Genomic DNA, 25,868 nt, shown 5'->3' on the forward strand with positions numbered 1-25,868 from the left:
CTGCTGGTACCACACCGTTGTGATTACCATAACTTACAGTATATTTTGAAATCAGGTAGTATGATACCTCTAGCTTTGTTCTTTTTGCCTAAGATTGCTTTGAATATTTGGGGTCTTTTGTGTTTCATATGAATTTTTTGATTTTTTTTTATATTTCTGTGAAAAAATGTCATTGGAACTCTGATAGGGATTGTACTGAATCTATAGATCTCTTTGGGTAGTATGGTAATTTTAACAATATTAATTCTTCCAATCCATGAAATGGAATATCTTTCCATTTATTTGTGTCTTCTTAAACTTTTTTCATCAGTGTTTTGTAGTTTTATGCATACAGATATTTCACCTCTTTGGTTAAATTTATTCCTAAGTATTTTGTTTTTTTGGTGGCTATCATTATTATTATTATTGTTTGGAGACAGTCTTACTCTGTCTGGAGTGTAGTAGCATGATCTTGGCTCACTGCAACCTTTGCCTCCTGGGTTCAAGTGATTCTCATGACTCAGCCTCCTGAGTAGCTGGGATTACAGGTGCGCACCACCACACCTGGCTAATTTTTGTATTTTTGGTAGAGATGGGGTTTCACCACGTTGGCTAGGCTGGTCTCGAACTATTGGCCTCAAGTGATCCACCCGCCTCAGCCTCCCAAAGTGCTGGGATTACAGGCATGAGCCACCACACCCAGCCTTGGTAGCTATTATTAATGGGATTGCTTTTTTGATATTTTTGGATAGTTTATAGTTAGTGTATTAGAAACATTGCTGACTATTATATGTTGATTTTGTATCATAGAACTTTCCTGAATTTATTAGTTGTAACAGTTTTTTGTTGGAGTTTTTAGGGTTTTCTATGTATATGATCATATTGTCTGCAGACAGACCATTTAACTTCTTCCTTTCTAATATGAATGTCTTTTTTTTTTTTTCTTTTGCTTGCCTAATTGCTCTGGCTAGGACTTCCAGTACCAAATTTTCTCTCTAGATTTAAGATTTGGCCAGGCACAGTGGCTCATACCTGTAATCCCAGCACTTTGGGAGGCTGAGGCGGGCAGATCACGAGGTCAAGAGGTCGAGACCATCCTGGCCAACATGGTGAAACCCCATCTCTACTAAAAATACAAAAATTAGCTGGGCATGGTGGCATGTGCCTCTAGTCCCAGCTACTCGGGAGGCTGAGGAAGGAGAATAGCTTGAACCTGGGAAGTGGAGGTTGCAGTGAGCCAAGATCGCGCCACTGCACTCTAGCATGGCAACAGAGTGAGACTGTCTCAAAAAAAAAAAAAAGATTTAAGATAATGAAAGTATTTCCAAATCAATTTGGGTTCCCTTTTACAGATAGCAAATGAATTTCTTTTTTGTTTTGAAAGAGATTGGTTGGGCATGGTGGCTCACACCTGTAATTCCAGGACTTTGGGAGGCTGAGGCAGGCAGATCACCTGAGGTCAGGAGTTCGAGACCAGCCTCGCCAACATGGTGAAACCCTATCTCTACTAAAAATACAAAAATTGCTGAGCGTGGTGGTGGTTGCCTGTAATCCCAGCTACTAGGGAGGCTGAGGTAGGAGAATTGCTGGAATCCAGGAGGGAAAAGCTTCAGTGAGCTGAGATTGCTATTGCACTCCAGCCTGGGTGACAGAGTGAGACTCCGTCTCAAAAAAAAAAAAAAAAAAAAGTAATCATAATTAAGCTCGCCTTTCATATGTTAATTACCACTATTACATATGTATTTTTACAAGTTAAAACAAAGATACCAAATTTTTCTGAAATGAGGAGAATATTACTTTCTAAATTGAGTCAAAATTAAATGATCTTAAAGTAGCTCTTTTGTTCTTTCCCTTAAATGAAATAGTAGTCACCTCTGAGATGCAGAAAATATAGAACACAATTTTTCTAGCCCTACTTATTCATTATATTAGTTTCAATACTTTCTGAAACAAGAAACAATTGAAATAAATAAATATTAATACTTTTAACAACAGCAATAACAAAAGTTCAAGTTGAATATGTTTTTCTACTTTTGGCTCTGAATTTAAAGATAAAAAGAAATGTTTAAAGTATCTACCACAAACACAAAAGCCTATTGAAAGTGCTGTCCTTAAAAGGAATATTTCAGAAGTATTATCTGAAAGCAATATTGAATGTGGATTTCCGTGTAGCTTATTGATATAGTGGTAATATTTATCATACTGTGCTGCATTACCCTTTGTATAAAGAAAAGAGTTGGCCACATCATCCCTTTGTATAAAGAGAATAATTAGATAAGTATCTATAGATGATCTAAACTACATTAAAATTTTTTTATTGATACATGTTAGATATACATATTTTGGGGATATATGTGATAATTTAATACATTCATATAATTTGTAAAGATCAAATCAGTGTAGTTATCTGTCACCTTAAATATTTATCTTTATGCGAGAAACATTTGGATTATCTTCTTCTAGCTGTTTTGAAATATACAATAGGTCTTATTTCTTCCATCAAACTGCATACTAAACTACATTAATAGCACATGTCCATGTTATATTTATATAATAGTTACGTTAAAAATGACTAAATTTTTTTTCATGGAAGAAAAGGAGTTAGAATTTACTGTTAATTGTATTGCAAAGTAATTGTTTTCTGGGTATATAAGAATATTATTTTAACTATACAAATAATTAGATATTCATTATTGAAAAAAAATAAAACAAATATTCAGAAGGAAGAAACTTAAAAATGCCTCATGTCATCATACCAAAAAACCCTGACAGACACAATACATACTATTTTCCTTATAGATGAAGGAATCATACTATATAAACTATTCCTTCCCTTACTATAGACAAGAAACCTATAGTATTTTCCTTATAGATGAAGGGATCATACTATATAAACTATTTCTTCCCTTACTATAGGCAAGAAACCTACAGTATTTTCCTTATAGATGAAGGGATCATACTATATAAACTATTTCTTCCCTTACTATAGACAAGAAACCTATAGTATTTTCCTTATAGATGAAGGAATCATACTATATAAACTATTTCTTCCCTTACTATAGACAAGAAACCTACAGTATTTTCCTTATAGATGAAGGGATCATACTATATAAACTATTTCTTCCCTTACTATAGGCAAGAAACCTACAGTATTTTCCTTATAGATGAAGGAATCATACTATATAAACTATTTCTTCCCTTACTATAGGCAAGAAACCTACAGTATTTTCCTTATAGATGAAGGGATCATACTGTATAAACTATTTCTTGCCTTACTGTCTTCTCTGAGTAATGTATCATAAACATCTGTGCATGTCCAAAAAAATATATTTCTATATAAATAATCTTAATACAAGCATAATAAGAAGCTGTTTTAAATTCAAGGATGTTTATTGAGATTCTGTTTCTGTGAGATGCTAAGTACTAACAATGATAAGAAATGTAGAAGAGCTTGAATCAAATGAAGTACTTGGGTTGAAGTCGATAGAAATCTCAATAGCAACAATTTTTTTTTTTTTTTGGCTAAGCACAGGCGATTTTATTGATGGTACATGACAAGGTGGGGCTCCCTCGGCTCCTCCCTTTTAGGGGGTCTGCATGGAAACTGTGAGGAGGGGAGATTCTCAGTGTGGTGGGAGACTGAGTGTGGCAGGGACTCCCCAGCAGTGAGGACCTCTTTCTTCCTCTTGTGCTCTTGCTGGGGCTGGTGGTCCAGGGCTCTTACTCCTTGGAGGCCATGTGGGCAGAGGTCCACCACCCTGTTGCTGCAGCCAAATTCATTGTCATACCAGGAAATGAGCTTGACAAAGTGGTTGTTGAGGGTAGTGCCAGCCCCAGCATTGAAGGTGGAAGAGTGGGTGTCACTGTTGAAGTCGGAGGAGACAACCTGGTGCTCAGTGTAGCCCAGGATACCTTTGAGGGGGTCCTCTGACGCCTGCTTCACCACCTTCTTGATGTCATCATATTTGGCAGGTTTTTCCAGATGGTAGGTCAGGTCCACCACTGACACGTTGGCAGTGGGGACACGGAAGGCCATGCCAGTGAGCTTCCCATTTAGCTCAAGGATGACCTTGCCCACAGCCTTGGCAGCACCAGTAGAGGCAGGGATGATGTTCTGGAGAGCCCCATGGCCGTCACACCACAGTTTCCCATAGGAGCCATCCACAGTCTTCTGGGTGGCAGCGATGGTGTGGACTGTGGTCATGAGTCCTTCCAGGATACCAAAGTTGTCATGGATGACCTTGGCCAGGGGCGCTAAGCAGTTGGTGGTGCAGGAGGCATTGCTGACGATCTTGAGCTGTTGTCATATTTCTCATGGTTCACATCCATCACGAACATGGGGGCATCAGCAGAGGGTGCAGAGATGACAACCGTTTTGGCTCCTCCCTGCAAGTGAGCCCCAGCCTTCTCCATGGTGGTGAAGATGCTGGTGAACTCCATGATGTACTCAGTGCCAGCATCGCCGCATTTGACTTTGCGGGGATCTTGCTCCTGGAAAATAGTGATGGGATTTCCATTGATGACAAGCTTCCTGTTCTCAGCCTTGACAGTGCCATGGAATTTGCCGTGGGTGGAATTATACTGGAACATGTAGACGGTGTTGTTGAGGTCAATGAAGGGGTCATTGATGGCAGCAATATCAACTTTACCAGAGTTTGAAGCAGCTCTGGTGACCAGGCACCCAATATGACCAAATCCGTTGACTCCAGCCTTCACATTCACCATGGTGTCTCAGGGATGCAGCTGGCAGTGCACGAGAAGATGCAGCTGTCTGTCGAATGGGAGGAGCAGAGAGCTGCAACAATTATTTTTTGAGAGCTTTTAATATATTAGATGGTTTTCTCAGGCTTAGGATACTTTGGTGTGCATATATTCCAAAAGAAGAAGAGACAAACATATAAAATAAATAAATTGTCTAGAATGTTTGAAGGTGCTAAGTGTTATGGAAAAAGAGAACAGGAAAAGGGGGATCAAGAGTGTCAGTTGCTTTGCAGGAGGCAGTTGTAATTTTAAACAGAGTGGACAGTGTGGGTCTCATTGGAAGATGACATTGGAGGAGTTGGGGAGGAAGTCATGTAGATATGAGTGGAAACATGCCAGACAGAAGGAATAGCCAATGTCAAGGCCCTTAGTGGGAACATGCCTGGAGACCAAGACCAGTATGGAGACCACTGTGTCTGGAGTGGAGTGAGAGAGAGGGAGAGTAGGAGATGAGTTCACAGAGGTGGGGCAATGAATGGGTATAGGTCTTAGGGCTTCCTGTAGGCTCTTTGGAAGAACATTGGAATTTTACTGTTAGCTAAATGAAAAGCCCTAAATGGTCTTACGCAGTTACATGACATGATCTAATATTTTTAAAAAGAGCATTCTGGTTGCTGTGTTGAGAATAGACTAAAGCAAAAGAAGAATCAGGGACCCTTGTTAGGAGACTATTACAATAAACCCAGTGAGAGATGATAGTGGCTGAGTTTAGGAGAGTAATAATGGAATTAGGGGTAAGTTTTAAAATCCAGATTCTGGATAAAAATGAAGACAGTCACAAGGACTTTCTGCTGGACTGAAAGCTTCCTAGAATAGTGATTGAGAGTATGGGCTCTGGAGTAGGTAGCCTATTTTTACTTACTGGTTTTGCCACTTGTTGTAGTCTCGTATAAGGTATTTAACTTTTCTGTGCTTCAGTTTCCTCATCTGTAGATTGAGAGTAATACTACAGCCCGCCACATCTTATCCATACTTTCAAATTCCAAAACTTTGAAAATCAAGACTGTAAAAAAATCTCATTTGGGACAAAACCTGATCTTATCTGAAATCATTGGCATCAGTACCAAAGACTATATATAGTCTTATAAGTCCAGCAATAAACTGGATTTATAAGACTATAATAATCTATTTATCTCACTTACTGTCATTTGTTTTTCTGTAGAAGTACTAATGTATTTGATTATGGGGGCTTTCTTAGAAATAAATATGTTTACATATATATAAACATATAAGTATGTGTTTTTATGTATGTATATATATATATATAGAGAGAGAGAGAGAGAGATGGATGGCTGGGGAGGGGGAGAGGAAGAAATTGGGAAGAGGGTAGAGGTAGGAAAGCATTTGTGGCAAAATGCTAACAAATGTTGAATCTAGGTGGAGGTATTTGTTGTATTATTCTTTCAACTTTTCTGTAATATTTGAAATTTAAGTAAGGAATGCTTTACTACTAGAGAAAGTAAAGTTTCTAAATCCATTTCTGTACAACCTCTTCATGACAGTTTTCTGTCATATTGCAATTTAGTGTGTATATTTTGTTGAACTTTTGATGATTTTGAAATTTTCCAGTAAAATAATTATGGCTTCTCTTATAATTATAAAAAATCCTGTTTGAAATTGTGTTATGTGGCTTAAATTTAGGTGTTGTATTTAATTAGAAAGGGAATTGTGGATGTGTGAATGATGTGAATGATGGCTCTTCCATTAGCATATAGAAAAATAAAATTCATATAGACGAATTTTATTTTTAAGCCGAAATGGAAAAATGTCTAGTAAACCTTATCTACTACAACAGCAGGTATTTTAAGACATTCAGAAAGTGAAGAGGAGAATTATACCCCTTATTCTATTAATACTTACTGTGTATGGTTTTGGTGGTAGCATTTAGGAACATAGTGAAAATTAAGGGTTAAAAGTACTTCAAGTACTGAGCTTAACATAGTTACAAACAGATATATCTTTTGATCACACTTTTCAGTATGTTTCTTAATGCTGTGATACTTTTCTGTGGCTAGATTTTTTTATTTTGAATATGGCATTAAAATCTGGCTAGGTATCCCAAAATAAATTATTGTATGAATAACCATATTTCTAATTTTTTTCTAAATAACTGCTGGGATATTCATTTATTGGTTTTGTGTGGAATTTCTTTTCTTTTTGGCATAGATACTTTGTGTGGGTTTTCCAGATGTCATAGATAATCATTTTTACGAATATTTTTGGGCTTGCTTGGATTGTCTTGTTCCCATGTGCCTAAATCATTTTAATTCTTGCAGAATTTCCAGTATTTGGTAATGCAATCTGCTTATGTCAGTGTGCCTAATTGTGGTTAGTTTGTATATAGAGGTGTGATGTTTGGAAGCTAGAGACAATTTTTTTTTTTATTTTTGCAGACTGCTGAGCTTCCTATGTTACTTAAGTTACCTGTGTTTTGTGAAACTTTTTTTTTTAAAGAAAAGTTTTGTGCAAATTGATAATGCAGTTATATGTAATGGATAGCTGAAGCAGATTCATATAATTTCTTTGGAAATATTTCTACCTACTGTATTTTTACACTGCATTTTCTAAGATTTATCTCCCTCTCTTTTGAGTTCTGATTAGCTACATATTATTATACCATGTATTTGGCAATTATTCATGTTCCTACTTTTGATATTTCTAATGTTCTACCAAAATATGCTTGATCTCTTTTTTTGGTATTTTACCATTCATTTTGTCTCAACTAGATTGTAAGATTCTAGAGAAAAGGGATCATATTTTATAAATTATTCTTGTATTTCTCATGCTATTTAGATTTCATGCCTGGTTGGTGTTCAATTAATATATGTTTCTTGCTATCTCAGAGAAATTGTAACTTAGAATTACTTTATTCATTCACTCACACAGAAAAAATATAAAGTATTCATATATTCTTTATTTCTCCTACTGTTTAAGCATATTATTCTAACAGGCAAATTCTCATAAATAATAGATATTAAAGAAATTGGACACACTCTAAGGAATCAGACTGTGAGGACATGAAATATTATTATTATTATTTTACTTTTGAGACAGAGTCTCACTCTGTCACCCAGGCTGGAGTGTAGTGGCATAGTCTCGGCTCACTGCAACCTCTGTCTCCCGGATTCAAGTGATTCTCCTGCTTCAGCCTCCCAAGTAGCTAGGATTATAGGCATACGCCACCATGCCCAGCTATTTTTTTGCATTTTTTTAGTAGAGACGGGGTTTCACCATGTTGCCCAGACTAGTCTCAAACTTCTGGGCTCAAGAGATCCATCCGTCTTGGCCTCCCAAAGTGCTGGGGTTACCACCGCATCTGGCCTCATTCACTCATCCTTATACAGGGCACCACTGATTTGATTTTGGCAAAAGAATGTGCTAATACAACAGTTTGCTGGTGATAGTCTTTTAAAAAGAAGCATTTTCCAAAGTTTGATTAGAGTAGTACTTTGGTTCACCAAAAAGTTATGATGAAAAAAGTATTCAGTGCTCGAATTAATTGGAGAAAAATGGAATTAAATGAAATCAAACAAGATTCTTTACAGCCAAGTTTCTCAGAATAATAACCTATTTTGTGAGTTTTTTGGATGGTGAGAATTAGATTTAATAAAGTAGTATACATAGCCTAATTCTTGTCACAAAGTAGATATTCTCAAATGGTGGTTATTGTTACTGGTATTATTTTAACTCTCAGGTTTCTTGATGATCAAATAGATTATGGTATCATGTACCAAATTTCAGAATATTGGAATATTTGAAAGAGAAAGTTCATTTGAGGGGCCAGATGTGGTGGTGCATGCCTGTAATCCCAGTACTTTGGGGGGCCAAGGCAGACAGATCAGTTTAGTTTAAGAGTTCCAGACCAGCCTGGGCAACATGGTGAAACCCTGTCTTTACAAAAAATACAAAAATCAACTGGTGTGGTGGTGTGTGCTATAGTCCCAGCTACTCAGGCGGCTGAGGTGGGAGGATTGCTTGAGCCTGGGATGTGGAGGCTGGAGTGAGCTGTAATTACATCACTGCAGTCTTTGTAGCCTGTGGGACAGAGTGAGATCCTGTGAAAGAAAGAAAGAGAGAAAGAGAGAAAGAGGGAGGGAGGGAGGGAGGAAGAAAGAAAGAAAAAGAAAGGAAAAAAGAAAAGAAAGTTTATTTTTGGGACATGTTAAAATTTTAAATGTCTTTCGGACTTCCAAGTAGAAGAGTCTAATAGTCAATTAAATATATGGACCTGGAACTTAGTAGATGATGTGCTTAAAATGTCCTAACATTTTAACTTGCATATTATATATGCTGCGCGAATGATATCTGTTTTGATTTTGGCAATGTCACAGATTATCAACAAGAGTAATTGTTAAAAAGAATTAGTCAATAAGATGTTCCATTATGTTGCTTTATGTCTTCCTAGAAAATTATTTGAAAAATGCATAAAAGGAAATATTAAAATCAGCCAAAACAAAATATTAAAATATTTTTTCTACATTTAATAATACATTTTTATACTTATTTCCTTTAGAATCCCAAAAGGATTTGAAGTACAGTATTCATTATTTAAATTGTGGGGACTAAGCTTTCTTTATTACTTAATATGTAATTTCATCTGAGGAAGTATGTCTAGCATGCCATCATGACCATGATTAGAAATGGAGATGTATACAAATATGAGAGTCTAAATAAGGTTTACTTATATGGAAACATACAGTTTCTGTAGATGTATATAGCCAATAGTGTTGTCTCATATGATGAGGGCTTCAGTTTTAATTGATATTTGATTTGTGAAATAGCACAAGAAAAGAAGCTTAAAAAGAATAAATGTAAAAAGAAACCTTCCCAAAACTAATACTCCTTTAACCAAAAATGTTCTTGTTGTATAGTACAGATTATAATTATACTATCAAAGGAGAGGTTAATATAATGAAACTTTCATATTGTTCTTGCTTTATAAATTTTCTCTAGTTTTAAATCCACCTAGCTTTTTTCATATATCTATTTTAATGATATACTGTATAGTATGGTAATTTTACTTGATTAAGCTATAAGTACTTCAATAACTCAGTGATTGTAAAATGAGCCTAAGTTGTTTATGGAAAAGAAACATGGTTTCACAGCCAGTTTTAATAACTGCAAATTAAATTTTTAATGCTTGAAATAAAACTGTGGCACTGTCTTAGTCAATTTGGGCTGCTATAATAAACTACCATAAACTGGGTACTTTATCAGTGACAGAAATTCATTTCTCACGGTTCTGGGGAGGCTGGGAAGTCTGAGAGCAGGGTGTCAGCGTGGTTGTGTTTGGTAAGGACCCTCTTCTGGGTTGCAGACTGCCAGCTTCCTGTTGTTTCCTCACGTTGCAGAAAGCAGAGAGCTCTCTGGGGTCCCTTTTATAAAGGTCACTAATCATATGACCTAAATCATCTCCCAAAGGCCCCATCTCCTAATACCGTCATATTGGGGGTCAAGATTTCAAAATACATGAATTTTGGGGGACACATTCAGTCTGTTGCAGGAACTTTTAATAGTTTATTGCCATTCTACTCGTTATTTGACAATTATAATGTAAACTGTCAGGTGATTCAGTGCCCAGAGGTTAGTAGACATGCCTTGCTGTCCTAGGTCCTCTCACTCTGAGATGTGTGGAGCTAGCCTTTTTTCATGGACCAGAACAAGAGTTTCTGGGAAGGGGCGAGAGGCGGTCCTAAACCTTTAGGTAGTCCTGGTACTAGAACTGCCCAGGTGAACCAGAACTATTTTTGATTGGATTTGCGTTTTTTTAATTAAACTACTTTAGAATCCTTAGGAATATCTAGGAAACTTTTGAAAACCAGGGAATATTTTTGGCTTATAGTTCTGGTTTAGTGTGTGACTTTTATTTTTTATTGTGTTATAATTGTCTGCATTTCTAGAAATTCTCTTAAACATCAACTATTTGATGTTTAAGAGGGCAACTAGCTTTTAATGCTTCCAGAAAAGTGATCATTTTAATGTTAAATGTTAATAATATTTTCACTATTTATCTATGGTAATAAGCCATTGATTTTGATTTATACTTATTCTGTAATATTATTTGGTCCATTTATTTCATTTCCCTTGAAACTGGCTTAACCCTACTTTAAGGTATGAGAAAAAGAAATACATGGTGTAATTTTTTTCAAAGATATGAAACAAGTCAGATGGAATGTCTGGACTAATTAAAGTCTTAACTGTTACCTCACTTGATTTTGTAGTTAAAGATAATTATTTATTAAAAGTTGATTTTTATTTATTATAGAGATATAGATGATGATTTCTTAAATTACAAATTTAAACTAATTATTTTTTCCAAGCAGAATAAAAGTTATTTTTATGAAAATGTATATATGACTTGTGCTAAGTAAGAGTGAGGTAGAGTATCCTATATCTTAAGTACTGGAAATTCAGTGAGTGCCCAGAAGTAGTTTAAAATACCAAACTATCTTCTTTCCTAAGCATTGCCTTAATGAGGAAAAATTTGGAGAATGGAAAAAATGTAGACATGTTTCAAACATCAGTTCTTTACATCAAGATCTAAGGGTTGTCTAAATTTGTGCATAGACATATAAATCTTCAAGGCAGTGAAACTTATCTTTTACTGTAAAATGCCATTAAAAATATAAAGTAACAGTTCATCGGGTCTCCATATTCATCTAGAGATTTTAAATATGGAAAACTTGAATGGAAATTTAGTTTAGGATCCAAAAATAACTTTTCTACAATCTGTGTGGTACATTCAGGTGTTCTGACTTAAGTTTACACATAGCATATGGAGAATTAAGAAAAATTGCCAAGTTTTATCTCAGGTGGTATTTATGGAAGTCTATTAATTTGGGCATTATTTCCTCATCTTTAAGAAGAGTATTTATTTTTAAGGAAGATTGTAAATCTCACTCTTCTTTACTAAAAATAAAGAATTTTTAAAAAGGAGGCATAGTTCTTATATCACTTTGCATCCTCTACCCAAATCACATCTGGAATATTGTATTTAGTTTTGCATACCATGGTTTTGAAGTGTCATTGATATCCAGAGAAAGTGACAATAACAGTGACAGTTACTGAAAACTTGTCGTGTGAGAAACAATTGGTGGAAATAGGAATGTTTAGCTTAAAAGGAAAGACTTGAAAGTTAAGCCTTCAATTATGTGAAAGATTTTCATACAGAAGAATGTGTATGCTTGCATGGCATAGCCTCAGAATGTAGAACTTTAATCACTAGATGAGGTGTAAAGCCACATACCCACAACCATGTCATCTTTGACAAAGTCAACAGTAAGAAACAATGGAGAAAGGACTCCCTATTCAATAAATGGTGCTAGGATAACTGGCTAGCAATATGTAGAATATTGAAACAGAACCCCTTTCTTTCACAATTAACTCAAGATAGATTAAAGACTTAAATGTAAAACCTAAAACTATAAAACCTAGAAGAAAACTTAAGAAATACCATTCTGGACATTGACCTTGGCAAATAATTTATGACTAAGCCCCCAAAAGCAATTGCAACAAAAACAAAAAAAGGACCCTAATTAAAGAGCTTCTGCACAGCAAAAGAAACTATTAAAAGAATAAACAGACAACCTACAGATTGGGAGAAAATATTCACAAACTATGCATCTGACAAAGCTCTAATATCCAGAATCTATTAATATAAGGAACTTAAATGTACAAGCACAAACCAAACAATCCCATTAAAAAGTGGGCAAAAAACATAACAGACACTTCTCAAAGGAAGACATGAAAAAATGTTCAACATCAGTAATTATCGGGGGACCTGCCCTGATAGTCACGTAGGTTCTTTTCTATTTTTCCTAAGCGTTGGCCGGCTTGAGAAATAAAGGGACAGAGTACAAAAGAGAGAAATGTTAAAGCTGGGCGTCTGGGCGAGACATCACACGTTGGTAGGATCCGTGATGCCCCACAAGCCACAAAAACCAGCAAGTTTTTATTAGGGATTTTCAAAAGGGGAGGGAGTGTGCGAATAGGTGTGGGTGACAGACATCAAGTACTTAACAGGGTAATAGAATATCACAAGGCAAGTGGAGGTAGGGCGAGATCACAGGACCACAGGACAGAGGCGAAATTAAAATTGCTCATGAGGTTTCGGGCACCATTGTCATTGATAACATCTTATCAGGAGACAGGGTTTTTTTTTTTTTATTATTATACTTTAGGTTTTAGGGTACATGTGCACAGTGTGCAGGTTTGTTACATATGTGTCCATGTGCCTTTGAGATCAACTGGCCTAAATTTATTAGGCGGGAATTTCCTCTTCCTAATAAGCCTGGGAGCGCTATGGGAGACTAGAGTCTATTTCATCTCTGCAGCCTCGACCATAAGAGACAGGCGCACCTGGGGGGGCTCCAGGCATGTATTCTCTTTCTCAGGGGTGTTCCATGCTGAGAAAAAGAATTCAGCGATATTTTTCCCATTTGCTTTTGAAAGAAGAGAAATATGGCTCTGTTCTGCCCGGCTCACTGGCGGTCAGAGTTTAAGGTTATCTCTCTTATTCCCTGAACAATTGCTGTTATCCTGTTCTTTTTTCAAGGTGCCCAGATTTCATATTGCTCAAACACACATGCTGTACAATTTGTGCAGTTAATGTAATTATTACAGGGTCCTGAGGCGATATACATCCTCTTCGGCTGACAGGATTAAGAGAGATTAAAGTAAAGACAGGCATAGGAAATCACAAGGGTATTGATTGGGGAAGTGATAAGTGTCCATGAAATCTTTACAATTTATGTTTAGAGATTGCAGTAAAGACAGGCGTAAGAAATAATAAAAGTATTAATTTGGGGAACTAATAAATGTCCATAAAATCTTCACAATCGTTCTTCTGCCATGGGTTCAGCCGGTCCCTCCATTTGGGGTCCCTGACTTCCCACAACATGTAATCATCAGAGAAGTGCAAATCAAAACCACAATGAGATACCATCTCACACCAGTCACAATGGCTATTATTAAAAAGTTTAAAAAAATCAGATGTTGGTGAGGTTACAAAGAAAAGAAATGCTTATACACTGCTGGTAGGAATGTAAATTATTTTAGCCACCGTAGAAAGCAGTTTGTAGATTTCTCAAGTAACTTAAAACTGAACTACCATTCAACCCAGCAATCCCATTATTGGGTATATACCCAAAGGAAAATAAACCATTCCATCAAAAAGACACATGCACTCGTATGTTCGTTACAGCATTATTCACAATAGTAAAGACATGGAATCAGCCTAGATGCCCACCAGCAGTGGATTGGATAAAGAAAATGCGGTGCATATACACATGGAATACTACACAGCCATAAAAAGAATGAAATCATGTATTTTGCAGCAACATGGATGCAGCAAATTGTCAATTTTCACTCAATACTATATGTTTTATTGTATATTTTGTAATAATATTTTATTTTTGCTATGGTAAAATTTATAAAATAGTTGATAGAAGGATTCCAGATTAAATATTATCTACTTAAATCCTTAAAGTTATCAAATTTTATTTTTTTCTAAGCAAAGAAGTTTCTCATTTAACAATATAAACCCTGATCTTAATATGATTGGTGGCTGAATTAATGGCATTTATAATAATTTGGAGAGTATCATATTTTACAAAAATAGTGCTGCCTTGTGAAATAAAACATTTTCACTATGAAATGACGTAATTTATTTTAAAAGCTGAAAATGTGCAGGTATATTATTTCCCTCTTTAAATAAGTTCGTTTTTATTGTCAATGTGCCAAATAAATGCCATCTGCCTGATGAGATCAGTGTTACCTTAGGATTATTTCCAGTGCTTTTTACCATGAAAAGTACTTTGGAGTTTATCAGAACAGCAGTCTATTTATACTTACTTAATTGGGTGCTTGTACTAGTTTTAAAGTGAATAAATGAAGAAGAGGTTATATAAAATTATTTTGTGTATATTTTGAGTCCACATTTATTTGGAAACAATAGTTGAGCTGTGATATGTAGAGATTGAGTCAGTAACATTTGCTATTTGTAGATTTTTAAAACCTGCTCATTTTATAATGTAAAACAATCATTCTATGGAAAGTATCACCAGGTAGTAAATGCCAGAGTTGGGACTTGAACTTTTTTTCTTCCTCCTAATCTTCTGCATTAGTAACAGTCCTCCAGAGAAACAAAACCAATAGTGTATATATATGTGTGTGTGTGTGTGTGTGTGTGTGTGTGTGTGTGTGTATGTATGTATGTATATGTATGTATATGCATATATACGCATGTGTGTATACATTGTAAGGAATTGTTCCATGCGGCTGGCAAGTCTAAAATCTGCAGTTCAAGTCTGAAGACAGTCTGCTGGCAGAATTTCCCCTTTTTGGGGGAGGTCAGTCTTTTCTAATAAGATTTCGGCTGACTGGATGAGGCCCATACACATTGTGGAAGTTAATCTGTTTTATTCAGAATCTACTGATTTAAATATTAGTATCATCTAAAAACTACCTGCATGGAAGGTAGTGTGGTACATTCAGGTGTTTGACCAAACATCTGGGTACTATGCCTAGCTAGGCTGACACATGAAAATAGCCAATACATATTCCTAGACCAATCTTGAGTCTTCTTATCTTAGATTGATTATGTTTTCCAACTCTACTCTGAGTTGCTCAGAGAAGCAGCACTCTATTATGTAGCTCCTTGGACCTTTCCCTATTGATTAATATGTGTTCTGATTTTCAAAAGGTAAAATGATATATTATGTTTGTTAATTAAGATTATTTTCTCAAATACTGGAGTGTTTACATGTGAAGAGTTTCATATATTGCTTTTCAGAGGAGCTTAATTCTAGCAGATATTTCTTAGGAATATTGCTCTACTATATAGTTTCACTTTTAAAAGTTCCTAATACTGACTGGATTAATTATAGTAATTTAACATTTAAACCTAATTTTAGAAATTGTGAGATAATATTATTGACCATTCAGTTCTTCTGGAAGATTCTTGCTTTGTTTTCTTCCCAACTCTGCCGTTTCTTTACAGTCTTTTAAATTATTGACTATGTTTATTATTTCCCTTCTCCTTTCTTTCTTTACCAGAAATTTATTGGGTGTCCACTGCATGCCAGGCACTTTATTAAGCATTGAGAATAGGTAAATAAAGACTTAATTTCTGCATCTGTGGAATTTACAGGTAATATATAAGTGAACAAAGAAATACATGAGTACTGTTTGTGTTATGAAGGAAATGAACAGAGGACAATGATAAACAATAACAGGGAATTTCCTTTCACAGTGTAGTTAGGGAAGTGCCTCTAAGGAGATAATATTTAGGCTGCCACTTGAAGGATAAGGAAGCAGCTTGTGAAAATCAGGAAAAAAAAAAAAAGGAAAAAAGAAAAACCTTTGAGCCTGAGTGGATAGCATGTTCAAAAGATCTGAGACTGGGGAGGTGGCATGAGATGAAGTTTGAGGTAGACAGCAGTCTCATGCAGGGTGTGTGGGTCATGATAGAGTTTCATTATAATGCTTAATCCATTTAAAAAGCCATTGAATATTCCAAGTAGACAGCATCTAACTAAAGTTTTAAAGGATTACTCTGGCTACCATGTGGGTAAAATATTAGAAACGAGAGCTAGAATGGAATGGAAAGGGCACTAAGAAGACTTGCAGTACTGGATCCCTTTCCAATCCTTAATCGCTTTGAATGCACTTGATCCTCTTAGGATATGGAGCAAGGAAATCAAGAAAAGCTGTAAGTTAACAGAGTTGCCAATAGCAGCAACCAGTTCACATGGGAATAATTCCACAGTCTTATAGTCCTGTACTGATGGCTATAGGTAGGTGAGGTGATAGGGATATGATATGCATACACAGCACCTAGGTATATACACAGACTCTAAATACATCAGCTGGAGATAAGAAGGTCTCTTGTACATAAGAATTTCTCAAGCTTGCAGTCAGCTAAGATTGCACCACTGCACTCCAGCCTGGGCAACAGAGCGAGACTCCGTCTCAAAAAAAAAAAAGAATTTCTTAAGCTTGTGGGCTTAATATAGTTCATTTTATTTATAGCCCAAGTCAATCCCCTCACTATCTTGTCCTTTACTCACTGTACAAATCCATCCTGAACCAATCCTTCTTACCTCCCAGAAGAGCCAATTAGATCATGTTCTATGAAGCCAGTAAGTATTATTCACTTCATTTTTCTGCACCTATTTTTTAATTAAAATATTATTAATGTAGGGGTGGAGTGCTATAATTCTGCCTGCACAGTTCAATTTCAGCTGGGCCTTCTGCTCCTCAGTGTTTCATTCCAGCTGTGTTTTTGGCTCATCTCACTCTTGCAGTTACAAGAATGTAAACATTCTGCAGCCTTATCTTCCTTATCTCAGATATTTCTCTCCATGTCCCCCATGAATTCATTGGTTCAGCATTTTATTTCCATGAACTAAATCTAATACATTTCGTTTCTTCAATTATTTCCTTCTTAATCTGTTCAGCTAACTGCAGTGATCCATTCCACCCACTAAAATGTTGGTTCTTGCTAAGGCTTTATTCTGGGTTCTATTTTCTTTTTATTCTGTATATTCTCTTAGCCACATGTAACTGAAGAATTTCCAAGTCAATATTTGTAGCCTAGATTTCTTTTCCTAAGATTATTACTCACAATTTCAACTATTAAGTAGCTCATCTTGTATGGCAAACAACTACTTCCACCTACCCACTCCCCAGCCTAACATCCCAGGCTCCCAGGTTTTCTAACATTGTAAGGTGCAACATCATTCATTCAGTTATCTAAACCAAACACCTCAGAGATAATCAGGATTTTTTCCCCTTCCTTTCCTTTTTTGAGCATTAGAAATTGTATCCCTTAATTATCTATTGAGTCTCTTTTGTCCTTTCAATCCCCATTGCCACTTTTTTTAGCTAGTTCTTCTTGTTTCTTTCCTGGACTACTACTGCATATTTACCCTTGAAAACTGTCAAAAGTGAGTGGATTTTCAAAAAGATATATCTAATTATTTCATTCTCCTGACTAAAATAACTGAATGGCTCCCCATTTTCCCCGTGATAAAATTCAAACTCTTTAGCATGATATTCAAGGATTTTTGTAATCTGACTTCTTTGCTTGCTTCTCTGTCATCTTTTTCCTATTCCTCCCACTCAGGTCCCTACCCCAAGTTGAATGCCCTCGAAATCCCCTGGGCATTTCCACAATCTATATCATATTGATGGTGTGGTAACTGACTTTCTTTTCTATCTACTGACTGATTTTTTTTCTTGAGGGTAGCAACTCTGTATCTTTCAGCTCTACCCCTGAACTTAGTAGAATTAGCAATTTTTATTAAGTGAATGAATGGGCAATAAAGTATGACAAATGTTGCCAGCCTTGTATGTGCTTTGGACCTGAAGAGGGTTGGTTTGAATCCCTCCATTTCTTCTCACTAAATGTCTCTCTGAACTTTAGTTTCCTCTTCTGTAAAATGAATATTGTTACTTTGTTTAAGTAAAATGTTCCCTCTTTAACCTTTCTTTTGACAAGAGGTATATAGAACTTAAAAACTGATTTGTCTACAATTCAAATGTATTTACAGTTCTCAAATATCAAATTCTTTCTTATAAAGCAGAAGTTTCTTTTTCTAAATATTCAAACTTAGTTTGAAACGTGATTACAGAAATTATCATTGGAACATAATGGTTGTAATGTTATAACATGTATTTAGTAATATATAATAATGGAAAAGGATGGATGTCATCTGACTCATCAACTAAAATTATAATTTTAAGGACTGGATTTCAAAAAACCAAGCAAATGTAAATTATGTATTATAAATATCATTAATGAAGATATTTCTAAGACACTAACAAATCAAGATTCATATAAAAATTACTGAAAACAGTGTTTACAAGTATTCATAGAATGCAAAGGAAGCTATTATGTTATTCTGCTTCATGACTAGTATATCATATTTAGTACCTTAAAGGAAATACAAGTATTTCTGAAGACAGGTGGAAAGTGTTAAATCTAAGTGATAATTTAAACTATGTAAAGTTTCTCAAGAAAGTCCTCACCCAGAAAACAATCTATTTTATATTGGGGAATTGTTTCTTTTTCACATGAGCAGATGAGGTCACTAATTTTTCTAGTAAGATAAATAAGATACTGGTGTTGTAGACTTCTTTTTGCAAAGATTATTTCTTTACCAAATTTAGCTTGTGACTTATCTTGCAGTTATAAGACATTCCTAACATGTGACTGTTAAAGTCTTGGAGATGGTGGTATGATTTCTTTATTACTTTTCATTATTTCTCATGTAACAAAATAGAACACAGAGTTTATTTTAAAATGTGAAAAGTTACACTAATGAAATTCATTTTATTAGCGTCAAAAATAAGGAAGTAATGAGAGCACTTGTATAATAAATAAGTCACTATCATGAGCAATGCCAAAGAATATATTGAACTGTTTTCGTCTTGCTTTTATTTGGAAATGAGGTACATGCTAAAAAACAATACAAAGCAAAAACCTTAAGCAATCCCAGAGGGCAGTCTTCTTTAGTTTGTACCCAGAGAAAACCACCAATGACTATGGTAGGAAGAATTCCTTGTGGTTGGAAAACAGATGAACAAGTTGCTGAAAGTCTCACTTATGTATTAAGCCAGTTCAGTCAGTTTGAGAGTTACGTGAAGGATTTCTGTTGTCCAAGTGTCTGCTAACTGCCACACTGAATTGGTTAAAAAAACAAAGAAGAAGAAGAAAGAAAAAACCTTCCCTCTGCTGTCTTCTCCGATCAATGGACAAATAGAACTATCTGAATAGAGAAGATACCTTCTAGTTTGATACTTCAACAATATAGCAAACTGTCTTCAGCAAAGATTATTTCTGACTCATTCAAACTGATTTATAGGCATTTGTAACTTTCATTGTATATAGTTTTTGTCAGGGTCTGCATGAGAAAAAAATACCAAATAGAGAAAATTCTTTTATATCTTTCATTGAAACTGTGGTTAGAAACAATATCTACTATATTGTTCAGTGTGCTTTATATAAAGACCCCTTTGATAAATTCCTCTCAAAATCAAAGACATGCCTTTTTTTCTTCTTTCACTCTTGCCAGAATTGAGAACTAATTCAGTTTTTCCTATTGAGCTTTGCCTATATAGTATTTTATGCTCAATTATAGTAGTTTTCTTTAGAACATCTTTTTCCTGTCTTTTCCCCAGCCCTCCCCATTGTATTAATTATTTTTAATGAATGAGTCTTGCAAACCCACATTTTAGATAGTTGTTAGCCCTTGAGTTCCTCCTAGGCTCAGTGGAGGTCTCGTGTCCTTTTAAAAAAACATTCTGCCCCACTTTAGCAGAGTCTCACACTTTCTTCCTCCTCCTGGCTATGAGGCACCTTACTGCAGCTCAGAGAAAACAGAGTAAATCTTGCCTGTCTTCTGGATCTCTGTGGTTCCTCTCATTTTTCTATGGTTTGAATAATTTCATGATTTTACTGAATCTGTGACTTTATTAATTATTGCCTCAAACCTTTTTAAATTTATTTTAATCCACTAGCAATTTATTTTAGTTTAAATGGAAAAAAAAGATCAGAAACTAAAACCATAATTTGAGTCTTTGTTTTTTTAAAAATACTTTCTTTTTTTTTTAATTTTTTAATTTTTTTATTTTTTATTTATTTTTTATTTATTTTTTATTTATTTATTTATTTTTTTATTATACTTTAGGATTTTAGGGTACATGTGCACAATGTGCAGGTTTGTTACATATGTATCCATGTGCCATGTTGATTTCCTGCACCCATTAACTCGTCATTTAGCATTAGGTGTATCTCCTAATGCTGTCCCTCCCCCCTCCCCCCACCCCACAACAGACCCCGGAGTGTGATGTTCCCCTTCCTGTGTCCATGAGTTCTCATTGTTCAATTCCCACCTGTGAGTGAGAACATGCGGTGTTTGGTTTTTTGTCCTTGCGATAGTTTACTGAGAATGATGTTTTCCAGTTTCATCCATGTCCCTACAAAGGACACGAACTCATCATTTTTTATGGCTGCATAGTATTCCATGGTGTATATGTGCCACATTTTCTTAATCCAGTCTATCGTTGTTGGACATTTGGGTTGGTTCCAACTCTTTGCTATTGTGAATAGTGCTGCAATAAACATACGTGTGCATGTGTCTTTATAGCAGCATGATTTATAGTCCTTTGGGTATATACCCAGTAATGGGATGGCTGGGTCAAATGGTATTTCTAGTTCGAGATCCCTGAGGAATCGCCACACTGACTTCCACAATGGTTGAACTAGTTTACAGTCCCACCAACAGTGTAAAAGTGTTCCTATTTCTCCACATCCTCTCCAGCACCTATTGTTTCCTGATTTTTTAATGATGGCCATTCTAACTGGTGTGAGATGGTATCTCACTGTGGTTTTGATTTGCATTTCTCTGATGGCCAGTGATGATGAGCATTTCTTCATGTGTTTTTTGGCTGCATAAATGTCTTCTTTTGAGAAGTGTCTGTTCATGTCCTCTGCCCACTTTTTGATGGGGTTGTTTGTTTTTTTCTTGTAAATTTGTTTGAGTTCATTGTAGATTCTGGATATTAGCCCTTTGTCAGATGAGTAGGTTGCAAAAATTTTCTCCCATTCTGTACGTTGCCTGTTCACTCTGATGATAGTTTCTTTTGCTGTGCAGAAGCTCTTTAGTTTAATGAGATCCCATTTGTCGATTTTTGCTTTTGTTGCCATTGCTTTTGGTGTTTTAGACATGAAGTCCTTGCCCACGCCTATGTCCTGAATGGTATTGCCTAGGTTTTCTTGTAGGATTTTAATGGTTTTAGGTCTAACATATAAGTCTTTAATCCATCTTGAATTAATTTTTGTATAAGGTGTAAGGAAGGGATCCAGTTTCAGCTTTCTACATATGGCTAGCCAGTTTTCCCAGCACCATTTATTAAATAGGGAATCCTTTCCCCATTTCTTGTTTTTGTCAGGTTTGTCAAAGATCAGATAGTTGTAGCTATGCGGCGTCATTTCTGAGGGCTCTGTTCTGTTCCATTGATCTATGTCTCTGTTGTGGTACCAGTACCATGCTGTTTTGGTTACTGTAGCCTTGTAGTATAGTTTGAAGTCAGGTAGCGTGATGCCTCCAGCTTTGTTCTTTTGGCTTAGGATTGACTTGGCGATGCGGGCTCTTTTTTGGTTCCATATGAACTTTAAAGTAGTTTTTTCCAATTCTGTGAAGAAAGTCATTGGTAGCTTGATGGGGATGGCATTGAATCTATAAATTACCTTGGGCAGTATGGCCATTTTCACGATATTGATTCTTCCAACCCATGAGCATGGAATGTTCTTCCATTTGTTTGTATCCTCTTTGATTTCATTGAGCAGTGGTTTGTAGTTCTCCTTGAAGAGGTCCTTCACATCCCTTGTAAGTTGGATTCCTAGGTATTTTATTCTCTTTGAAGCAATTGTGAATGGGAGTTCGCTCATGATTTGGCTCTCTGTTTGTCTGTTATTGGTGTACAAGAATGCTTGTGATTTTTGTACATTAATTTTGTATCCTGAGACTTTGCTGAAGTTGCTAATCAGCTTAAGGAGATTTTGGGCTGAGACAATGGGGTTTTCTAGATATACAATCATGTCATCTGCAAACAGGGACAATTTGACTTCCTCTTTTCCTAGTTGAATACCCTTTATTTCCTTCTCCTGCCTGATTGCTCTGGCCAGAACTTCCAGCACTATGTTGAATAGGAGCGGTGAGAGAGGGCATCCCTGTCTTGTGCCAGTTTTCAGAGGGAATGCTTCCAGTTTTTGCCCATTCAGTATGATATTGGCTGTGGGTTTGTCATAGATAGCTCTTATTATCTTGAGATACGTCCCATCAATACCTAATTTATTGAGAGTTTTTAGCATGAAGGGTTGTTGAATTTTGTCAAAGGCCTTTTCTGCATCTATTGAGATAATCATGTGGTTTTTGTCTTTGGTTCTGTTTATATGCTGGATTACATTTATTGATTTGCGTATGTTGAACCAGCCTTGCATCCCAGGGATGAAGCCCACTTGATCATGGTGTATAAGCTTTTTGATGTGCTGCTGGATTCGGTTTGCCAGTATTTTATTGAGGATTTTTGCATCAATGTTCATCAAGGATATTGGTCTGCAATTCTCTTTTTTGGTTATGTCTCTGCCAGGTTTTGGTATCAGGACGATGCTGGCTTCATAAAATGTGTTAGGGAGGATTCCCTCTTTTTCTATCGATTGGAATAGTTTCAGAAGGAATGGTACCAGTTCCTCCTTGTACCTCTGGTAGAATTCAGCTGTGAATCCGTCAGGTCCTGGACTCTTTTTGGTTGGTAAGCTATTGATTATTGCCACAATTTCAGAACCTGTTATTGGTCTATTCAGAGATTCAACTTCTTCCTGGTTTAGTCTTGGGAGGGTGTATTTGTCAAGGAATTTATCCATTTCTTCTAGATTTTCTAGTTTATTTGCATAGAGGTGTTTGTAGTATTCTCTGATGGTAGATTGTATTTCTGTGGGATCGGTGATGATATCCCCTTTTTCGTTTTTTATTGCATCTATTTGATTCTTCTCTCTTTTCTTCTTTATTAGTCTTGCTAGCGGTCCATCAATTTTGTTGATCTTTTCAAAAAACCAGCTCCTGGATTCATTAATTTTTTGAAGGGTTTTTTGTGTCTCTATTTCCTTCAGTTCTGCTCTGATTTTAGTTATTTCTAGCCTTCTGCTAGCTTTTGAATGTGTTTGCTCTTGCTTTTCTAGTTCTTTTAATTGTGATGTTAGGGTGTCAATTTTGGATCTTTCCTGCTTTCTCTTGTGGGCATTTAGTGCTATAAATTTCCCTCTACACACTGCTTTGAATGTGTCCCAGAGATTCTGGTATGTTGTCTCTTTGTTCTCGTTGGTTTCAAAGAACATCTTTATTTCTGCCTTCATTTCATTATGTACCCAATAGTCATTCAGGAGCAGGTTGTTCAGTTTCCATGTAGTTGAGCGGTTTTGAGTGAATTTCTTAATCCTGAGTTCTAGTTTGATTGCACTGTGGTCTGAGAGACAGTTTGTTATAATTTCTGTTCTTTTACCTTTGCTGAGGAGAGCTTTACTTCCAGCTATGTGGTCAATTTTGGAATAGGTGTGGTGTGGTGCTGAAAAAAATGTATATTCTGTTGACTTGGGGTGGAGAGTTCTGTAGATGTCTATTAGGTCCACTTTATGTAGAGCTGAGTTCAATTCCTGGATATCCTTGTTAACTTTCTGTCTCGTTGATCTGTCTAATGTTGACCGTGGGGTGTTAAAATCTCCCATTATTATTGTGTGGGAGTTTAAGTCCCTTTGTAGGTCACTGAGGACTTGCTTTATGAATCTGGGTGCTCCTGTGTTGGGTGCATATATATTTAGGATAGTTAGCTCTTCTTGTTGAATTGATCCCTTTACCATTATGTAATGGCCTTCTTTGTCTCTTTTGATCTTTGTTGGTTTAAAGTCTATTTTATCAGAGACTAGGATTGCAACCCCTGCCTTTTTTTGTTTTCCAGTTGCTTGATAGATCTTCCTCCATCCCTTTATTTTGAGTCTATGTGTGTCTCTGCACGTGAGATGGGTTTCCTGAATACAGCACACTGATGGGTCCTGACTCCTTATCCAGTTTGCCAGTCTGTGTCTTTTGATTGGAGCATTTAGCCCATTGACATTTAACGTTAATATTGTTATGTGTGAATCTGATCCTGTCATTATGATGTTAGTTGGTTATTTTGCTCGTTAGTTGCTATTGTTTCTTCCTAGCCTCGATGGTCTTTACAATTTGGCATGTTTTTGCAGTGGCTAGTACCGGTTGTTCCTTTCCATGTTTAGTGCTTCCTTCTGGAGCTCTTTTAGGGCAGGCCTGGTGGTGACAAAATCACTCAGCGTTTGCTTGTCTGTAAAGTATTTTATTTCTCCTTCACTTATGAAGCTTAGTTTGTCTGGATAGGAAATTCTGGGTTGAAAATTCTTTTCTTTAAGAGTGTTGAATATCGGCCCCCACTCTCTTCTGGCTTGTAGAGTTTCTGCCGAGAGATCAGCTGTTAGTCTGATGGGCTTCCCTTTGTGGGTAACCCGACCTTTCTCTCTGGCTGCCCTTAACATTTTTTCCTTCATTTCAACTTTGGTGAATCTGACAATTATGTGTCTTGGAGTTGCCCTTCTCGAGGAGTATCTTTGTGGCGTTCTCTGTATTTCCTGAATCTGAATGCTGGCCTGCCTTGCTAGATTGGGGAAGTTCTCCTGGATAATATCTTGCAGAGTGTTTTCCAACTTGGTTCCATTCTCCCCATCATTTTCAGGTACACCAATCAGACGTAGGTTTGGTCTTTTCACATAGTCCCAAATTTCTCGGAGGCTTTGTTCATTTCTTTTTATTCTTTTTTCTCTAAACTTCCCTTCTCTCTTCATTTCATTCATTTCATCTTCCATCAGCGATACCCTTTCTTCCAGTTGATCGCATCTGCTACTGAGGCTTCTGCAATCTTTGCGTAGTTCTCGAAACTTGGCTTTCAGCTCCATCAGCTCCTTTAAGCCCTTCTCTCCATTGGTTATTCTAGTTATCCATTCTTCTAATATTTTTTCAAAGTTTTTAACTTCTTTGCTATTGTTTTGAATTTCCTCTCGTAGCTCAGAGTAGTTTGATCGTCTGAAGCCTTCTTCTCTCAACTCATCAAAGTCATCCTCCATCCAGCTTTGTTCCGTTGCTGGTGAGGAACTGCGTTCCTTTGGAGGAGGAGAGGTGCTCTGTTTTTTAGAGTTTCCAGTTTTTTTGTTCTGTTTTTTCCCCATCTTTGTGGTTTTATCTACTTTTGGTCTTTGATGATGGTGATGTACCGATGGGTTTTTGGTGTGGATGTCCTTTCTGTTTGTTAGTTTTCCTTCTACCAGACAGGACCCTCAGCTGCAGGTCTGTTGGAGTTTACTAGAGGTCCACTCCAGACCCTGTTTGGCTGGGTGTCAGCAGCGGTGGCTGCAGAACAGCGGATTTTCGTGAGACCACAAATTCAGCTGTCTGATAGTTCGTCTGAAAGTTTTGTCTCAGAGGAGTACCCGGTTGAATGAGGTGTCAGTCTGTCCCTACTGGGGGGGTGCCTCCCAGTTAGGCTGCTCAGGGGTGAGGGAC

General features: G+C 36.3%; 1 protein-coding gene and 1 pseudogene across 1 annotated transcript in view; one reads left to right on the forward strand and one right to left on the reverse strand.

Annotated features, from left to right (window-relative positions):
- The window catches only part of ME1 (malic enzyme 1), a 231,401-nt gene that overhangs the window by 38,209 nt on the left and 167,324 nt on the right, over positions 1 to 25,868 (forward strand). The gene's annotated exons all lie outside the window — the stretch shown is intronic.
- Positions 3,700 to 5,205, reverse strand: LOC116468546 (glyceraldehyde-3-phosphate dehydrogenase-like; annotated as a pseudogene).

Source organism: Hylobates moloch, unplaced genomic scaffold (assembly GCF_009828535.3).
Source record: "Hylobates moloch isolate HMO894 unplaced genomic scaffold, HMol_V3 SCAFFOLD_2, whole genome shotgun sequence".
Taxonomy (NCBI): Eukaryota; Metazoa; Chordata; class Mammalia; order Primates; family Hylobatidae; genus Hylobates; species Hylobates moloch.